Source organism: Triturus cristatus, chromosome 7 (genome assembly GCF_964204655.1).
Source record: "Triturus cristatus chromosome 7, aTriCri1.1, whole genome shotgun sequence".
Taxonomy (NCBI): Eukaryota; Metazoa; Chordata; class Amphibia; order Caudata; family Salamandridae; genus Triturus; species Triturus cristatus.
The window spans coordinates 360418971-360437796 of record NC_140590.1 but is presented as its reverse complement, the minus strand read 5'-3'; the positions used below and the strand labels follow the sequence as shown (position 1 = coordinate 360437796).

Here is an 18826-nt window from a genome sequence, read left to right as displayed (position 1 = left end):
TTTACTGGTCTCTGACAGCTAGGGGGGATTTGGCAGTATTCTACTAAGGTAATCCTTGTGTAATTCCATATCTAACACTGAAATCTAGTATAGGGCAGCCACAGTACCCACAATAAATCCGGAGACAGAAGTATGGTAGGACAATGCACAGTCCTTCAGCAACCAGACAGTGGATACACAAGAACTGTCTTGGTATCCTGCTCTCTCCTTTTCAAGTGATGGATGTGGCCCAGTAGACCTGTCAAGCAGGATTCAACACTGTACTGTCAAAAAGAGGCCCATAGTCCCCACCATGCATATTCTATGAGGTCCCGAGGAGTCACCTCTGCCCATTCAGGTCAGTCTATTGTTTGCCCCTGTGAAGCATTTCACTTCCAGGCCCTGGGTACATTGTGTGCAATTTTACTCATAGGCAACTTAACTATAACAATTATGGGTACGCCAATTCAACCATACTCAAAAGGGGAGCACAGGCACTTTTTTCTACTGGTTGGCAGGGGGAAAGTGCATAGAGTTCTAAAGCCTACAAAGTGCCGTGGTCATCATTTGATAAGTGGGAAAACACACGCTAAATTTGTGAATCCCTCAATTAATGGAATGACTTTGGTGATAAAGACAGATTTCTCAATTCAAAACATACAACAGACGGTTTGACACTGGACTTTTGTTGATAATATATATTAAGTATTCAAAGAGAGAATGGATCACTTGTACCTGTAAAACCAGGGTTGAGTGTGATAAACAACTTAAAAACCCTCATTCACGTACAGGAGTGGTAGAGCGGTATATCTTGATTCTCGGCTTCTCTTGGAACGTGAAAGCATAATTATAGGGTCTTTTTTTGACAATATGCATTCCTCCACCTGGAGGTAGACCAACTGGTAGTATCTGTAGTGATCAGTGATAGCGTGAACTGGAGTGAGGTGAAATAAAATTACTACCCACTTCTTCACCAACAAACTTTATTCTGTAGAAGAGGTAGTAAGGTTAAAAAAATGTGGCGGAGCACTTGTAGAAATGTTACTGTCCTACTGCACCTTGTTGTCCATGTGAAAGGTCGACATGTTTCAGCCCTTACTATTGCCCTGAAGGGGCATGCATATATGAATATTTTTTTTGTCAAAATCTGTTTATTGAGTTTTATGTAAGGGTTACAAACAATTTACAGCAACCATAGTGCGCTCAATCTTTCTTCACAGGAGTAAAAACAGTACATTAGATAGCTATAGTACAGGCACAGTTTAGTGACAAGTTTCGGATTGCCCCTGCGAGCGAAAATCTGAGGAAAGACCCTCGTGCAGACTCATCATTTTGTCATATTATACAGGAGTACACCAATAGGCGAGAAAACAAGAACCAATGGTTGAATAACAAAAAAACTTAAAACCAATTATACCGAGGGAGACACATAAGCTTAAATTCTAGTGTGTGGGGAGGGGTCGAGAGGTGCACCCCCTGCGACCTGTGCAAGAGGGCCCTCGTGAGATGGGGAAAATGTATAGGGGCCTCAACCTTAGCAGAAAGGAGCTCCCCACTATATCAGGAAGAGACGTAATGCCCTCAGTCTTGGACTGCACGCAAATACAGGAAGCCCCTCCGATAGATAGCTCACTAGCGGGCTCCAAACATAATCGAAGCCCTTACACGAGTCCTCGCCAATATCTGACATTCGTTTTAGGGCCAGTGCGCACCACAGGTGGGCGTGCCTTTGCGTGAGTGAAGGAGCCTCTGGTTTCTTCCAGGCTGCTGCCAGTGCCATCTTGGCTGTACCTAGACACAGCCACATAATGGAGCTGTCCCCCTGGGTCTGATACTTGAGAATTGTGTGCGCATAATCCATGGATTCCCCAATCGGATACCCCAATATCATCTTAATCTGGGATAATATTTCCTTCCAGAAGGGCTGTATAGCGGGGCAGTCCCACCATATATGTTTAAAATCACCCAGGCGCCCCAAGCCCCGCCAGCATCGATCGGACGTTGCGGGAAAAATTGAGTGTATTTTCTGAGGATAGAGGTACCAGTCGTATAGAATTTTATAGTGGACCTCCCTCAGGAACATGGAGCGATTGTATTTTGCAATGTCTTTGTATAGGGACTCCCAATGCCCTCCCAAAATGTTTTGTGGTGCAGTGATCGCTGTGGGCTAAGTGTAAGCAAAAGTGTGGAGAGGAAGCAGATGCACTCCCTCTCTGTGTTGGCAGTTTGGACACATTTTTTCCAATGGGAATAAATCCCTAGTGGCCGCCTGGCACATCTGCGGCTTTTGGACCCAATGTACCGGCATAATGGAAGCCTTCAGTTTGTGGAAGCGGGTTGCGCAGTCTGCGAAGGAGCGTATCCTCCCTCCGGTGAAGAGATCCAAGATCATGAGGCATCCTCCCTTCCTCCAGTGATCAAAGGGCCCCTCTTTAAGCACTGGGGGTAAGGCAGTGCTAAAATATATGGGCGTGTATGGGGATGGAAACGTGATCAGTGGTAGAGTTTAGTTCACTGTGTCCCACACCTGGAGGGTAGTTACTAAGGGTATGCTCAGATATGCATTGGCCGACCTGTCAGCTCTCTGTCTCCACGGTAAATCCCAGAAAGTTCTACCCGTCACCTGTCTGTCTATGTGGAGCCACAGTTTTTCCATTTCCCTCAATGACCATTCACCTAGGACCTGCAGCTGAGCCGCTCTGTAATATAAAAGGAAATCCGGGAGAGCCAGGCCTCCCTTGAGACTTGGTCTCATCAGGAGGCGATGTGAAAGACGTGCTCTTTGCCCCTGCCAGATGAAATTGGTAATCATGAATCTCAACTCTTTAAATTACCCCTTCTCAGGCTGGATAAGTAGCCCCTGGAAGAGATAGAGAAGACGGGGAAGTGTGTTAATCTTTATTACATTAATTCGGCCTATCCAGGAGATGTATGCGGCGCTCCATTTTTTTAAGTCAGTTTTAAGCTGTCTAAGCAGCGGGGGGAAATTGGCCCTATAAAGAGTGCTCAACTTGGGGGTGAGTTGAACTCCAAAATATGTAATGGCCTTACGTGCCCATCGGAAGGAGGACATCTCCTTCGCCGTTCTACACACCTCCGGGCTCAATTTTAAGTTTAGTATGAAAGATTTATATAGGTTAACCTTGAAGCCTGAAATCTTTTCAAACTGCTCTAGTTCCCGATGTATTTCGGCCAAGGAGACCACCGGATTGGTTATTGGCAGGAGGACATCGTCCGCAAACAATTAGATTTTGTGGTCATCCGGGCCAAATCGAATCCCACTTATCTTTGGGTTTGCTCTCCCCCTTTCTGCAAAAGGTTCTATGCTAAGGGCGAAGTGCATCAGTGAAAGGGGGCAGCCCTGTCTGGTACCCCTAGCCAAGTAAAAAAAGTCAGAGGCCACCCCGTACCCTGGATCTTGGGGTACTATAGCTGGCCCTCACCATCCCCAGGAAGGACTCACAGAACCCAAATCGCTGCAGAGAATGCAGTAGAAAGCCCAATTGACTTGGCCGAAGGCTTTTTCCTCGTCGAGTGATAGAAGGGCCACAGGGATCCGTTTCTTCTGAACCTTATCTATGAGGTGAAGTACCCTTCGGAGGTTATCATGAGTTTGGCGCCCTTTAATAAACCCGGAGTGGTCGGTGTGAGAAAGAGTGGGTAGGATTTTCTCTAATCTGGTAGCCAAAATTTTGGATTAGAGTTTTGCATTTAGATTTAACAGAGCGATAGGTCTGTAAGAAGTTATTTTTATTATTATTATTATTAAGGAGTTTTATAACGCGCCTGGTTACCCTTGGGCATCCGCGCGCTCATCCAGAGAGAGACGCCATGACACGAAAACACCGGAGTTAAGCAGGAAACAGGTGAGTTTTTAACAGCTTGCGGAAGCGTAAGAAACTTGTTTCCGAGCGCACGTACAGAGGAAGGGAGTTCCACAAGATGGCCACATTGATAGAAAATCTTCTGCCCCCAGTTCTTACCTTCCTTACCCTCATGACCTGCAGCAGATGTTGATGGTCTGAACGGAGGGAACGGGAGGCCTTATAGGGTTGAACCATATCCCGTAGGATAGGTGGGCCTTTCCCCTGCAGGATTTTATGGGCCATACAAAGCGCCTTGAATTTCACCCTCTCCCTAACGGGGAGCCAGTGCAGCGCCTTCAGCGCAGGTCGGGCAGACTGACGCCTGGGAAGGTCCATCAGGAGCCTAGCGGCCGCATTCTGCACTTGCTGCAGTTTATTTAGGGTGGACTCTGGAGCCCCCAGAAACAACGCGTTACTGAAGTCCAGCCGAGAGATGATAAGCCCCTGGATGAGTAACCTCCTGGAGGACACTGGGAGGAGAGGTAAGATCTTCCGGGCTGATCGGAGCAGACCAAAGCACACGCCTGCGGTCTTTTTAGCGGGTGTCTTAAAAGCAAGGTCCTGCTCCAACCACACCCCCAAGCTCTTGATCTCCTGTTTGGGGATGGGAGCCGCTCCCAGGCAGCTAGGCCAGCTGCTCGGAGATAAGGAGGGAGGGGAATTCCCCAGCATCATCAGTTCCGTTTTGGAGCCGTTAAGCTTGAGTGCTGAGCTACACATCCACGTGAAGATCTTATCCAAACACGTGTGCAGCCGGTCGGTATGGTAAGCCGACTGGGGAAGACCTACCACCAGCTGAGTATCATCAGCATAGCTGATAATCTTGATACCCAGGGGCAGTATCACACTCTCCAGGGGGGCCATATAAATGTTAAATAGAGTAGGGCTCAGCGATGAGCCCTGTGGCACACCACACTGGAGAGGGACCGATGATGATTTCTTGTGGCCTTCCCACACCTCAAACGTCCGGGGATCCAAAAAGGACGCAAACCACTTCAGGGCCATCCCAGAGACCCCCACCCCCGACAGTCGTTGGAGAAGCACCTGATGGTCTACGGAGTCAAATGCCGCACTGAGATCCAGGAGGATCACTGCCACCGATCCCCCTGAATCCAAAATGTTCCTGGCATTCTCCACGACTGCCAGCAGGGCAGTATCGGTCCCCTGACCAGGGCGAAAGCCCGTTTGGGAGTCACCCAGAAGGGAGTTGGACTCCAGGAAGCCCGAGAGGCGACGATTCACCAACTTCTCCGCCACCTTGCTAAGGCCGGGGAGCAGGGAAATAGGCCTGAAGTTGGCAAGGTCAGCGGGGTCCAAGTTAGGCTTCTTCAAGAGAGCCTTGACAACCGCTCCCTTCCAACTCGGGGGCACCACTCCTTGGGTAAAAGATAAATTTATCAAGTCCGTCACTGGGCCACCAATGGTAGGGGCTACCTGCTTAAGATATTTCATTGGTGCAGGGTCTTTAGGGGAACCACTTTTCATGGTCATCAAGACTGTGAGAACTTCTTCCACAGTAACAGGTCCGAAAGAAACCAACTCCGCTGTCCGCACCCTGGGCTGAGACTCTGGGTTACCACCAGAGGGAGTCTCCTCGGCTAGCCGAGGGAGAGATGCCAAGAAGAAGTACATCTTGAGGGTCCTTACCCGCTTTCGAGATTATCGAGATCAGGGCTTCCCCCATGGAGAGAGACACTTCTTGGCCTGCCGCGATTTAATTGAATAGTAGAGTAAGCTGTGGATCCAGTTCGGCGGCAAAGATGCGATAGAACTGTGCTGTAAGCCTATCAGGGCCCGGGACTTTATGACGCTTAAGGGAATCGATGGCTGCCTGAACTTCTTCCTTAGAGATGGCATAGCCCAACTCCTCATTCACTGGCACCGGGACCTGAGGGAGCTCCAGCTCATCAAGATATTGCACTTGGTCTGTTTGCAGGGGTGGCTCAGCCTGGTATAGTGTTCTTTAGAAGTCTTAGAACACTCCAGCCTTCCTCTCTTCGCTAGTGTGAACGACCCCATTCCCATCAGTGATTTGCTTCACATAGTTCTTCTCCTGTTTAACCCTTAATTGCCTTGCCAAGAGAGAGCCTACTTTATCCTTCCCCTCATAACCGTGGGCCTGGTGTCTCAGGATCATCCTTTCCGCTCTATTGATGGCATTTAATTTCTCCCTGAGGGCCGTGACTTTTCTAAGGGCTGGCACCGAGGGTTCGTCCTTATGAGTTTTTTTCCACCTGGAGTAGCTCTTGCTCAAATTCCAACCATTCCTTCGTCTGGAGTCTCCTCAGGAGGTAACAAGGGAAATGCAATGACCCCTAATGTATGGCTTAAAGGCATCCCAGTTGTTTGCTAAAGATGTTTCTGCAGGATCGTTAGCTCCGAAAAAATCCCTAATAGCTTTGCGAAGATCGTCCCTATGTAATCTGTCCCTTCACACTACCTCTGGGAAATACCATCTAGTCAATCTGGAGAGTGGGGCTGGGCAATTTAACAGGCAAGTCAGGGGAGCATGGTCTGAGATAGTTATGGGAAGGAAGAGGGAGGTTATGCACACATGTAAGAGTGACTGACTGACAAAAATGTGGTCCAACCTCAAATACGTCCTGTGGGCGTGGGAGAAGAAAGAATAGTCTATCAGCCTCAATTGTTGTAGAGATAGTTTAAGTGCCTTGCTGAACACGCCCCCTCCCCCCCCCAGTTCTCTGTGGGTGTGTAGTATCCACCTGTGGGTCCCAGATGAGATTAAAATCTCCCATGAGAATAATTTCCCCAGAAGCAAATCCCACTGGGGCAGTGAGAATGGCAGAAATATAATCAGCCTGTCCAGCTATTGTGCAAGACCGGCCCAGCAACAACCCCTTAACCATGATAAATCTCCCCTCTTTGTCACCTTTTGAAGCCTCAAGGTGGTAATGAGTGGAGGAGTGAAACAACAGGGCAACCCTGTTTTATTTCCGGGGACTGGCTGCTTGAAATATCAGAGAGTTGTGCCTATGCCTCAGCCTTAATTCATCCCTCTTTTTAAGATGTGTCTCCTGTACAGCCACCACCTGTGGACCCTGATCCCCCCAACATTTCCAAAAGCGTTGCCTTTTGTTAGGGGAGTTGAGGCCCCTAACATTCCACAGCATTAGTTTTACCCCCATTCACCCCTTTGTGCATAGTAGTAGGGATCCCCCCAACCCTCCCCCAAACCCCTCCCCAATTCTTTCAAGTTGTGTACCCTGGGTAGAACATGAATTAACAAAGTAAAAAGAACAAAAAACATGAACTGTTCATGAATCTGTAGAGTCCTGTCGGACTTCAACTTTGAAAGGCTATTGAGGCAAGAGCACTCCCGTACCCAGAGCCCCATCAGAAAGCTCTAAAAGACCGTATCTCTGGAACGTTCCCATTTTGCTTCCAGACCACTGAACGGCGAGTGCTAACTGAAGTGTCCTGGTTTGAGCCCCCAGAAGAAAGAGATTCTTCCGTTGCCCCTAACCTCTTCCCAGGGGTGTCCGTGCACCCCAGGGATGGCTCCATAGTGCCCTCAATCTGTTCGGGCAGACAATCGTTTCTGCAGATTGAGCAGAGTATCTTATATTAAACATACGAGTTTGGATGCGCAGGCCTTCTCATCACGACATCTTGTTTGCTTTTTTAGCGTTTGTCAGGGCCCCAGAGCTCCTCGGCCCGAGGGCCGTTCGGTGAGTGCTTCTTTCAGCATCGACTCCCTTTGTGGCGACGCTCTCCCCAGGCCAATGAGGGCCGCCACTCCCTCCACCTCCATGAAGAGCGGCTGTTTGGTATTGAGGGAAAATGCAAAACCGAATGGGTAGGTCCACCTATATTTGATGTGGCGCTCCCTCAAGTTGGATGTGATCAGCCGAAATTGTTGGCGCCTCATCAGCGTGGCTTGGGCAACATCTTGGACAAGCGAGCAAGTCGCTCCCTGGTAGTCTACAATCTCTCTGTGTCGCGCTTTATGGAGCACCAGTTCCTTGACTTTAAAGGAGGTGAACTTAGCTAGGATGTCTCTCGGGCATTTGTTTCCACCGTGCAGCGCCGGGCCCACTCAGTGAACACGTTCCAAATGAACACCCTGCTCCCCCTCACCTATAATACTAGTGAACAGGCCCACCATGTACGTCTCCAAGTCTGTCCCTTCTTTTCCTTCCTCCAGGCCCTGCACCATGATGTTGTCTCTGTGGGAGCGGTTCTCCAGAGTCTCTCATTTGAGCTGCGCAGAGTTCAACTGGGCAGAAAGAGATTCCGTGCCCTCCTTTAACGGTTGGATTCGACCTTCAAGGTCCTGGCATTTTGCCTCTAGATTGAGGGTACGCACCCCATTTGAGTCTACATCTGCCTGAAGTGCAATAATTTTGGTGCCCATTTCTAATTTGAAGGTGTCAAAGGAGGCTCCTGTGTACACCTTTATGTCCTCTCTGTGCTCCCTTTTAAATTCTTTCATGGTTGTAAGGAGGTCCTCCCTGGTAAGCGCTATTCCTCCTATCCCCTGAGTGCCCTCCTTCTCCTGCACCTCTCCCGCTTTGGGCGCCCCGAAATAGTTGGAGACCTTGTTGGGCTGCCTTTTTTTGGGTGGCATAGGGGCAGGTTTGCGTTGCACCCCACAACCCTCCGCTCCCGAGTCACAGGGTCAGAGGGAGGAGAGTGGTGCCGTCTTGAGATATCTGCAGTGGCGTTGCTTGGCTCTTCAGGTGTCCCAGGGTGTGAGCACACTCCCTACCTCCAGGCGGACTAACCTGTTCTTTGGTGGCCACCAGAGCCGTACATCTCCCAGCGCCCGCAATGTGTGGAACCTGTTGGCGATGTCTAGGCTGCTATTCCTGTAGCCTGGCTTGGAGATCGATGGGCACCATCTTAGTGCCAGGCACGGGGCCTACAGCTCCTCATCTTCCCTGGCGTGCAGGGCGACCTAGCGGGCTCAACTTGGGCAGACTGCCCGCTTCTCTGCTCGACCTCTTCCAGGTCAGCTCTTCGCCTGGGACTTTGGGGGTCGTATGCGCCGCGTGAGGGGAAGGCCGCTCCTACCGTCTTGTGTGCTCCTGGCCCGGAGACCCGATCCCCGGCTCATGGTTCCCCGCCCCCTCTGCACTTAATCTGGGCTGAGTTTTCGTTTAGCAGTCCCCTCCTGGGCTCCGATGTAGTCTGTGCCTCCAGCAGACCCCTGCTACTACCGACCATTGCTGTCGAACGGTGCCACCATCTTAGGAACTCAGCGCTGCAATCCAGAGCCTCATGCTGCCCCCTGCAGCCAAATTCGTGCTCCTGCTTCAATCAGTGGGTCCCCGGGGTCCCGGATATGCTGCTTCTTCCTCCGTAATCCCGCAGCTCACCGCGCGCCGAGGAAAGTTCAGCATTGCGGGGTCAATCCGCCATTTTAGCTCTGCGACCGCGATCCCGATGTGCGTGCCATGGCAGATTTCAGGTCTCCGCTTACTCGAGGCAGATGTCCAGAGTGGTCTTTAACGTGTAGGTGTCCAGCCCAGGCGCCACATTCTCCAACTGCCCAGACCTGGACGCTGGAACCACCTTCCCACAGAGCTCTTGCACGGAGCCGAGCGAAGTCACGTCTTCGTGGCCATGATGGCTAGCCATGCCCCATGAATACGTTTTTTAAATCCTTTCTTTCAGAGAGAAATCAATCATTAGCAATGGATGAATTTGATTCTGATAATTTTTCCGCCTTGTGGGGTCCCACAGGAATCCTCACTCAGTCCCAATTTGTTTAATGTGTACATGAAGCCTCTGGCAGCCATGATCAGGTAATTTGGGTCTGATTTCACATCTTTCACTGATGACACTCAAATCGTCGTAGCTTTGTCATCTTCTGACAACAGCACAGATTTGATCTTACATGACTGTATGGCGATTATTGGAAACTGAATGAATACAAATTGCTTGAAGTTGAACTCTGGTAAAGCAGAGGTTATCCTCTTGGGAATAATCTCTCTCTATGGTCCCCTTCATGGTGGCCGGAGGAAATGGGAACCCTGCCCACTCCACTGAGTTAGGTAAAAAGTTTGGGAGTGGTCATGGATAACAAACTTGCATTTGGCCAGCAGGTGAATGCAGTCATCTCTTCTGTTTTTTTCATCCTGATGATGCTAAAAAAGATTATCCCTTTCATCCCGTTGGATACCCAAAAGACGGTGGTAACTGCATTAGTACTATCAAAGATAGACTACTGCCATGGCTTGTACCAAAATATGCAACTTCAGCATCTTAACAAACAACAAGTCCTGCAGAATGCTGCAACCAGATTACTGGCTGGCATTCCACAAATACAAATCTGTTTTTCAAGGCATCAGAAAGTTAAATTCGCTCCCTATCGGGCATCAAATAAGGTTTAAAGCCATCTCTCTGGCATATAAGTCTCTCCATGGTGTAGGTCCAGATTTTCTGAAACAATCCTTCAACTGGTGTATCCGAGGGAAAAAAAACCTGCGCTCCTCAGGTGCCATGAAACTTGTGGTTCCCAGGGTCAAATGGACCAACTAGGGAGTAAGAGGTTTTGTAACCTCCACTTGAAAAAAATGTAACCAGCTTCCGATTCACATTCAAACTAAGCCTAACCTGCTATACTTTAGGAAAGAATTAAAAACCTGTCTTATCTAAGGACAATGCCTATGCCCACAGAGCTAGTGCCTTGACACTTTCGGGTATTTGGTAGCGCTTTAGAAATGTATATTACATTTTTTTTCTTATTATTTTATGCATTTATTAAACTGCACAGTTCCAATGTTTTTAACAAGCCGGACATTCGATGGCACCACTATTTATATTGTTAATTATGTCATGTGGCAGCCTTCTATCAACATTGCATTCAACAGACTGGTCAGTGCTAAGGATTTCCTCCACGGCATCAGAGGGATCTCTGACCAGGGACAGGTGGCTCATATGACAGGTAATGGAAATAATCTCATCCATGCTGATGCTGCCACTATGTTTGTTGATTTTAGCTTCCCTCCATCGCATGGTGGCTCCATCGGGGCTTTGATAATCAGAGCAGAGGCAGATGGGACAACTTCTATCTGAGCTTGCCAATTATGGATGCTGAGCTTGATCGTGGTCCTCAGGCCCTTCCAGTCTCCAGTTGCCTTGGCAATGTCATTTAAAACTTTCTTGGGAGGCAAACCCAGAGGACCGATCTTGAGGACCAAAGCAGAAGTGGCAACCAGTTCACTTCCGGTGCATCTTAAATAAACGACTTTGAACTCTGTGGGGTCAAACTTAGGAGGCATTGCGAAAAGGTACTACCCTAGTTTGTGTGGGCATATAGGGTTATCCTTGTGGTATATTACATAGAGGTCTAAAGCCATAAAAAAATATGAGGGCCAGCAAAAGGCAAAATAAATCTGTAGTGACCATTCAGAAAAGAGGCCTTGACCTGTGTTGAGAGGTTTTTCTGAACGGGGTGATGTGCCATACTCTGTTGTTCATGAAGGAAGGAGGTCTACTATATCCTCCATACGTTTGCTATCTGAAAGATACAATGATCTAGATGATGGTGCGATAAACTTTGTCCTATTATGGAGCGTGAGCTAGAGTACTGCTATACGTTGTTCCCATGGGGTGTAAAGGAAACAAGCACATTTCTGAGACTGATGTTGGTGGTGAAAGGAAGGACTTTGTTTCATAAATGTACTATAAGTGCATGCCATAGTAAACTTTCTTTACAGATTGATGTGCTGTGTATTTTAGAGGCGGTGACTTATGCCTACCTTAACCTATGCATTGTGTTCATGTTTATGGACATGTAATCATCAGATTTTTACAAATGGTTCTGGGACTGAGGTTCCGATCTTCATCACCAGGCTAATGTAACTGTCTTTAAAAACCATCACGAATCATATACCAAGGTGTATGTACACTGTTCAGCACTTTTTGCTCTCCAATGTTCTTTTGCTCTCTAACTAGGTTTGCACTACAAAATATCTACATGTATGGCTACATACATGCAGCTTGAGCAGGTTAAGGGAAGGCTAACATGGAGACAAAGAATTGTCTGTTCTAAACTATCATTAGTGTTTATCCCTAACACATATTTCTACTGCTACCGCTGTGTACGTTTTCAATCATTAATGCTAGTCTGCATTTCTCCTTTCCATCGCCTCCACTGTTTGCCCAGCATTTCTGTAAGTGGTGCTCGGCTTCCAGCGGACAGTGTGCCCTACCCTTGCTCAATGATCCTGGATCCTACCAGAGAGTAGTGAGGGTGCTAATCCTTCCGAAAGGAAAGTTGCAGCCTGACGTATTCTGGACTTCCCCTATTCTTCACGTCATAGGCTCCCTAAGCACAGGCAGTGTTCTTCAATGTGCAGTGGCCCTTCATTGGTATTCAATTAGTTTTGGGCCCTATGCTGTACCTGACTGAAACGAGATTGCAACCACTATTCTGTTCACTCCAAAGTTCCATTACAGCAATATTTTACCCACCTGAGCAGTATGGCGGTAAATCAATTCATGTGACGATCTTCAGTCACACGGTTACAGTATGTGAGAATCTAAGAGAACATGGGCACAGCATGAGCAATTTACAGCATTTCAACAACACAAGTGTAATGAACTTGAAGACAAAATCAAGGCATTGGGAGGCACACCAGCAATATGGAAAAAAACAGAAAGTGCTCAACACTTGCTGGTTATGGAATGTAAAACAAGGAGCAATTGATCACAGCTCGCTAATCAGTACACTGCTGTTGGATTCACAAGAGATAGAGTCCCACGGCAGAGGTGCCTAAACGCAATCTTGAATGGACCTGAGATTGCTAAACAGGGGGCAAGCCAACAAGCCTTTGGCGAACACTTAGGGGACACCCAAGGAAGCAGCAAGCAGCAGGCCAGAACATTCAGGTCAGTTGTGGAGTGGCAGTCCCTCATGATGCCCAGCACTTCAGCAGGCCAACACAGAGAAGCAGTTAGCGAAAATGGTGATCCCTCCTGGCAGCACCACAGTCCTCCTGATAATGTGCAGATGTAGAGCTAGCAGCGTCTGATTACAATTCCTATGCAGGGTCTAAAAGTATGCGGTTAGAAACCCAGTACCTATACTCAACATTTCTTTGACATAGGGGAAGACTTTAAAAGACCCCTCAGAAGTACACAACAATCCCTTTCAGCCCAGCACTGGTTCCAGATGATCAGTAGGGGGTAAATCAGCCCTTTGTGTGAGGGCAGGCACAACCTATACAAATGTAAGTGGGAACCACCTCTCCCTCTCCCTGCGCAGGAAGTATACAGAGCTATGCCTTGTCACACCCAGTCCTTCCTGTGTTGTGGCTGTCTAGAGAGTATGCACAAAGTGTAGCTGTCACCAAGCCCAGATGTGTACTGGAGAGATGGGCTGCAAAGCACAAAGAGTTATAAGCACAGAGAAATGCCCACTTCTAAAAATGGCATTTCTAAAAAAATTATGTGAAATACAACTTCATCAGTAAGTAGGATTTATCACTTCGATTCTAAACATACCAAACATGGCAATGCCAAATCCTTTCTGATCAGGAATTACCACTCAAAATAATATAAGAGAATTCCCAATGATAGCCTATGAGAGGAGTAGGCCATACAGCAGTGACTACCAGGATATGCAAAACATAAAGGTACATGTCCAACCTTTTACTTACAAAGCAACCTGCTCAAAAGGCTTTGTAGGGCCTACCTTAGAGGTGATCTATGTTTAATAAAAGTAGGCCTGCGCAGAGATCGTGGAGTTTTCGTGGAAAATTCTGATGAGTTACTGAAAAACTCAACCAAAAAATGTGCAGAGTTTCACGAGCTGGCAAAGTATTGCTCGGCCACCCCTAGAAATATAAAACAGTGAAACATTGCGCACATTTCAGCAAAATGTGTTTCATACACTGCAGTCAAATGGGCATTGATTTTTAATTCATCAGCAGGTACATCAGCAGCACTAGGCTTGATTTCCCCAGACACCCCTCGGCTCCAAAGATCAGTGCCAAAACTGACCCAGGGCGTCGCAACACTCAACACGTTGTTGAGCATTGGATCGCTCCAAAGTAAACAGCTGTCTTAAAGAGACGCCTGGCCGGATTGCCACTCACCACCCCCTGGAGGGCACTGCCTTACTCCTCAGTGTGGTACGGCTCCTGGGGGTGTTATGCAGCTCCTGGGTGGAGGGGTGTTATGCAGCTTCTGGGGGGGGGGGGTGATACGGCTCCTGGGGGGGGTCTCAAGGCCTGGCAGGACCATCCCGAGGGTGACAGTTTCAAACTCAGTGTTAATGATTGCGACAAAACCGGACTTGCCAAAGAGCCCTCAGAACATGCCTAGAACATGCCTGCATGTATGCCATGTGGTCCTACGTCCTTGTTCCCCAGTTTGTGGAATATGCCAAATCAAGGGTGCGTTAATGCAATGCCAGCATGTATTTAAATATACTAAATAAAACTGATATGAGGTAGCGTGAGCACAGTCCCATCAGCCTTACACAGATATAATATTCCTCTCCTATTATGATTCACTGAATGAAGGTACAGCACATACACAGTTTGCTTACATTAAGACATCTATTTCTTGTTCTCCTCCTTGTGACAATTAGCACAGACATTGCTCCCCTCACCCAACATTGAAGGGTTATGAAAGTAAATGGGAAATGTTAGAGCACCTCTGACAAGTGTTCTAAGGAATACCACGCAGCAGCGCTTGTACATGGCTGAGAGGTGCAGGAAACACAGGTGTACTCAAGAGGCCCTGTCATGAAGGGCACTGCAGGTTGGCACACCTAGTGCCCTCAAGAGGACCTCTCGTGGAGGGGACCGCAGCTGGCACACCAGGTGCCCTCAAGAAGACCTCTTGTGAATGGGACCACAGGCTGGCACACTGGGTGCCCTCAAGAAGCCCTCTCGTGGAGGGGACTGTAGGCTGGCACAAGGTGCCTAGGGCAGAAGACCCAGAGCACAGAGGGCGAAACATGACCTTTAGAGTGATAGAGATTATGATGAAAAAAGTTATTATTATTATTACTGCTGTTGTTGTCATTGGTGGTGGTGTTGTTATTGCATTATACGAGCATAACTCAGTTCCTACACACAATGCGACCTACACATTTCCATCCATGTGAATACCGGGAGTGGCGTGCTACCCATTCTCAAATGCGCTTTGGAGCTTTGTCATGCCAATAAAGTGCTATAGAGATGTAAATCCAACTATAATACACAGATCATGTTATTGCTACTCCTATTATCTGCTGCACAGAACTGGCTCACGAACTGTGTTTCACAGCTCCCCTCTGGTGCGTGCAGTCACTTTCCCGTATTGGTGCTTGCTCATGACTTCTTGATTTTGCATTGAACACACGTGCCCCGAGGTGCCTTAAAACGTTTAACAAGAGTGAAGCCTTTTTTCATCTTGTACTTCGAGGTATTCCTCGAATTCCAGGCAGCCAAAGTTCATTATTTGATGTGTACTCACCACCCTCATGCTTCTCCCCTGAACTCAGCCAACTCTAGCACCTCTGTCTGGTCTCTGTCATGCCCAGACCAGGGGCACTAGGACCCTGGGACACAAGGGCAGAGGCCAAAGGACACTGGACACCAGTTCCGGTGAGGGGAGGGGGCAAGGGGAACAAAGGGCATTCCAGGGCAGGACCTGAGGGCGAGAGGTCAGGGCCCACTGGTGAGACGACGAACAAAGAATAAAGAATACCTCAAAGCTCTGGTGTCTCTCGCGTGGTCTGTGGGGTCGGGAACACGACAACTGGCGACGAAGGTGCGTGATCGAGTGCCCAGCAGAAGATCGAAGTGTGGCGGTCTGTCGCGTCGAAAGACACCGTAATCGAGACCACGAGCCCACCCTGGCTCGTGTGTGCAGCCACTGAAGAAGACACAGCGCGGGAGCCCACCCCGACTGTAATCGAGCGCAAGAAGACTGCCCTGCATCACCCGGTAAGGAGACTGAAAAGCCGAGTGAACGCGCGCTGTTTGAAGCGCAAAATATCGCGAGAAGAGGGCAGGGTCAGGCAGAAAAAAGGACATTAAGCATTTAGAAGCAGCGGGCGGCCATTTTGAAGTCAAGCAGCGCCCCGATTGGAGGAAAAGTATCGCGAGATCACCGGCGGCCATTTTGAGGTCAGGCAAACAGACCAATAGGAAGAGAGAACAGCGCGGCGGCCATTTTTAAGTCAGGCGATGGTAAAGAAGTGCCAAATAGAACAGCAAAAGGAGGAAACAAGCATTGGCAACGGCAAACAAGCACCAGAAGTAACTAAAGAAGCACTGGCAAAGGCAAATAAATAAGCACCCTAAGTGAGAAACAAGCATTGGCAAGGACAAACACAGAAACACCAGAAATAGAAAACAAGCACTGACAAAGACAAATAAAAAGACCAGAAGTGACTAAAGAAGCATTGGCAAGGACAAATAAAGAAACACCAGAAGTAGAAAACAAGCTTTGGCAAAGGCAAATAAAGAGGCAGCAATAAAAGAAAAGGATGGCAGAAAGACAAAATGCGCAATATCGGAGACCACTACCATTTAACCCATCAGAGCCACAAACAGGAATACGGTGGGAGAAATGGATCAGGCGTTTTGAAAGATACATGGAAGCGACTGACGTGACAGCAGCGAAGCAACTAGGCCTATTCCTAAACCTAGCAGGGGATGAGGTTGAAGACCTACTAGTGATACTGCCAAAAGAGGAGACTACCACCTACGACAAACTAAATGCGTGCCTGACAAACAAATTTAACCCGCAGAGAAATGTTGATTTTGAGCGATACACTTTCACGATCGCTTTCCAACAACAAGATGAAACGCTGGATGACTTCGCAACGAGACTGCGAAAGCTAGTAACGCACTGTGAGCTCGACAAATTCGATAACGAACAAGCCATCAGACTGCGCATCATAGAGGGCTGCCGTGACACGGAATTTCACGCAAGAATTCTAAAAGAACCAACGTCTTTAGAAAACATCCTATCACTAGCAAGAGCGGAAGCAAGAGCGACAGCACAAGCAAAGGAAATGGAACGAGGAAAGGAACGATCAGTGGACCAAGTGCACCGAATGACAAACAACAACCGCACAAGTGGATGGAAAAAGGACAGAAATGGCCAGACAGTGAAGAAACGACCGGGAGGAACGTGCTACAGGTGCGGAATTGAATTTCCACATCGAGGGCCGTGTCCGGCGTTTGGTCAGACTTGTCGGAAATGCAATGGGAGAAATCACTATGCCAGTGTGTGTCAAGGAATGCAATTCAGGAATGACAGAGGAAGAACAGAAAGACCACGAGTACCAGCCAGCAGGCATGTTTGACACGTCGACACAGGAACAAGGAGCCCCTCAATAGGATCAGAAGAAGAAGAGGAAAAAGAAGAGGGATCAACGGGACGACTATACCTCATGTCGAATGTCACTACCGAACAAAATGAGGAGGGTGAAAGCAGAGAAAGCATATGTCTGGTAGACAAAAGCAAGATCAAAAAGACAGAATCGGTGACAATAGGTGTAGGGTCACACAAAGCAAAGTTCGTTTTAGACAGTGGCGCGACGTGTAACATCATGTGTGTGTCGGAATACGAAAAGATGAAAATAAAGCCAAGCTTGAGGCCGTCCCGAATTGAAGTCTTCACCTGGGGGTCCCGAACACCAGTAACAAACATGGGAAAATTCACAGAAGAACTGACATACAAAGACCAAAAGACGAAGGAAGAAATTCATGTATTAAAGGGCGACATCCCAGCGCCATGCCTTTTGAGCAACATCACGGCTCAGATGATGGGTCTTTTTTAAATGACTTACAATATATCAGACAAAGGAAGCATCCTGAATGAATACCCCAAACTACTGCAAGGCTTAGGGAAGCTAAAGGGGCGGCAAATAACACTACACATTGATGAAACAGTAAGGCCGATAGCGCAATATCATCGGAGGGTACCAATACACCTGCAGCCACAGGTAGAAGAGGAATTGGATGCATTACTAAAGCAAGGCATCATAGAACGAGCAGAAGGACCAACACCATGGGTGTCTCCGATTGTGGCCATACCAAAGAAAGATACATCAAAAATAAGAATCTGTGTCGACATGAGGATACCAAACAAAGCAATTGAACGCGAGAGACATCCCGGACCACACCTTGATGACATGATCAGCTGTCTAACAGGCATGAGGCGATTCTCTAAACTAGACCTGTGCAAGGGATACCACCAGCTAGAACTAGATCCTCAGTCTCGATACATCACAACGTTTTCCACACACCTAGGCCTGTTCAGATACAAACGTCTGAGGTTTGGCGTATCGTCGGCTGCAGAAATATTTCAAGAGACAATACGACAAGTAATAAGGCCGGTAAAGAACAGCCTAAACTACAGCGACGACATCCTGGTGTTTGAAAAATCAAACGAGGAGCACAACAAAGTGCTAAGAGAGGTGTGCTCTCACCTAGAGCAGGCGGGTCTGACACTAAACAAAGAGAAATGTGAGTTGGAGCGAGTCGAACTAGTATTCTTTGGCCACATCTTCTCCAAGAAAGGAATGGGACCGGATCGCAACAAGGTAAAAACGCTGGAAAGAGCACAACAACCAAGAGACGTGGCAGAAGTGAGGTCATTTCTTGGCCTGGCCAGCTACTGTGCAAGGTACATTCAAGACTTCGCTACAGTAAGTGCACCACTGAGGGAACTAACAAAACAAGGCCAAAGTTTTGCATGGACTGAAAAGTGCAGCAAAGCGTTTGAGGAGATCAGAAGCGCCGTAACAGCAGTAGACCACCTAGCATACTTCGATCCGAGGCTATGCACTGAACTCTCAGTAGATGCCAGCCCAGTGGGGCTAGGGGCAATACTGGCGCAACACCAACCAGGAAAAGACTCCCCAAGACATGTAGTAGCCTATGGAAGCAAAAGCCTATCGGATGTCGAAAAAGGATACTCCCAGCCAGAAAAAGAGAGCCTGGCGGTAGTATGGGCATGTGAACACTACCACATGTTCATCTACGTAAAACCGTTCACAATAA

At 48.1% G+C, this 18826-nt stretch overlaps 1 pseudogene; it reads right to left on the bottom strand.

The window, feature by feature from the left end:
* Positions 1-10595: 10595 nt before the first annotated feature.
* Positions 10596-11092, bottom strand: LOC146809674 (large ribosomal subunit protein uL11 pseudogene; annotated as a pseudogene).
* Positions 11093-18826: the final 7734 nt, after the last annotated feature.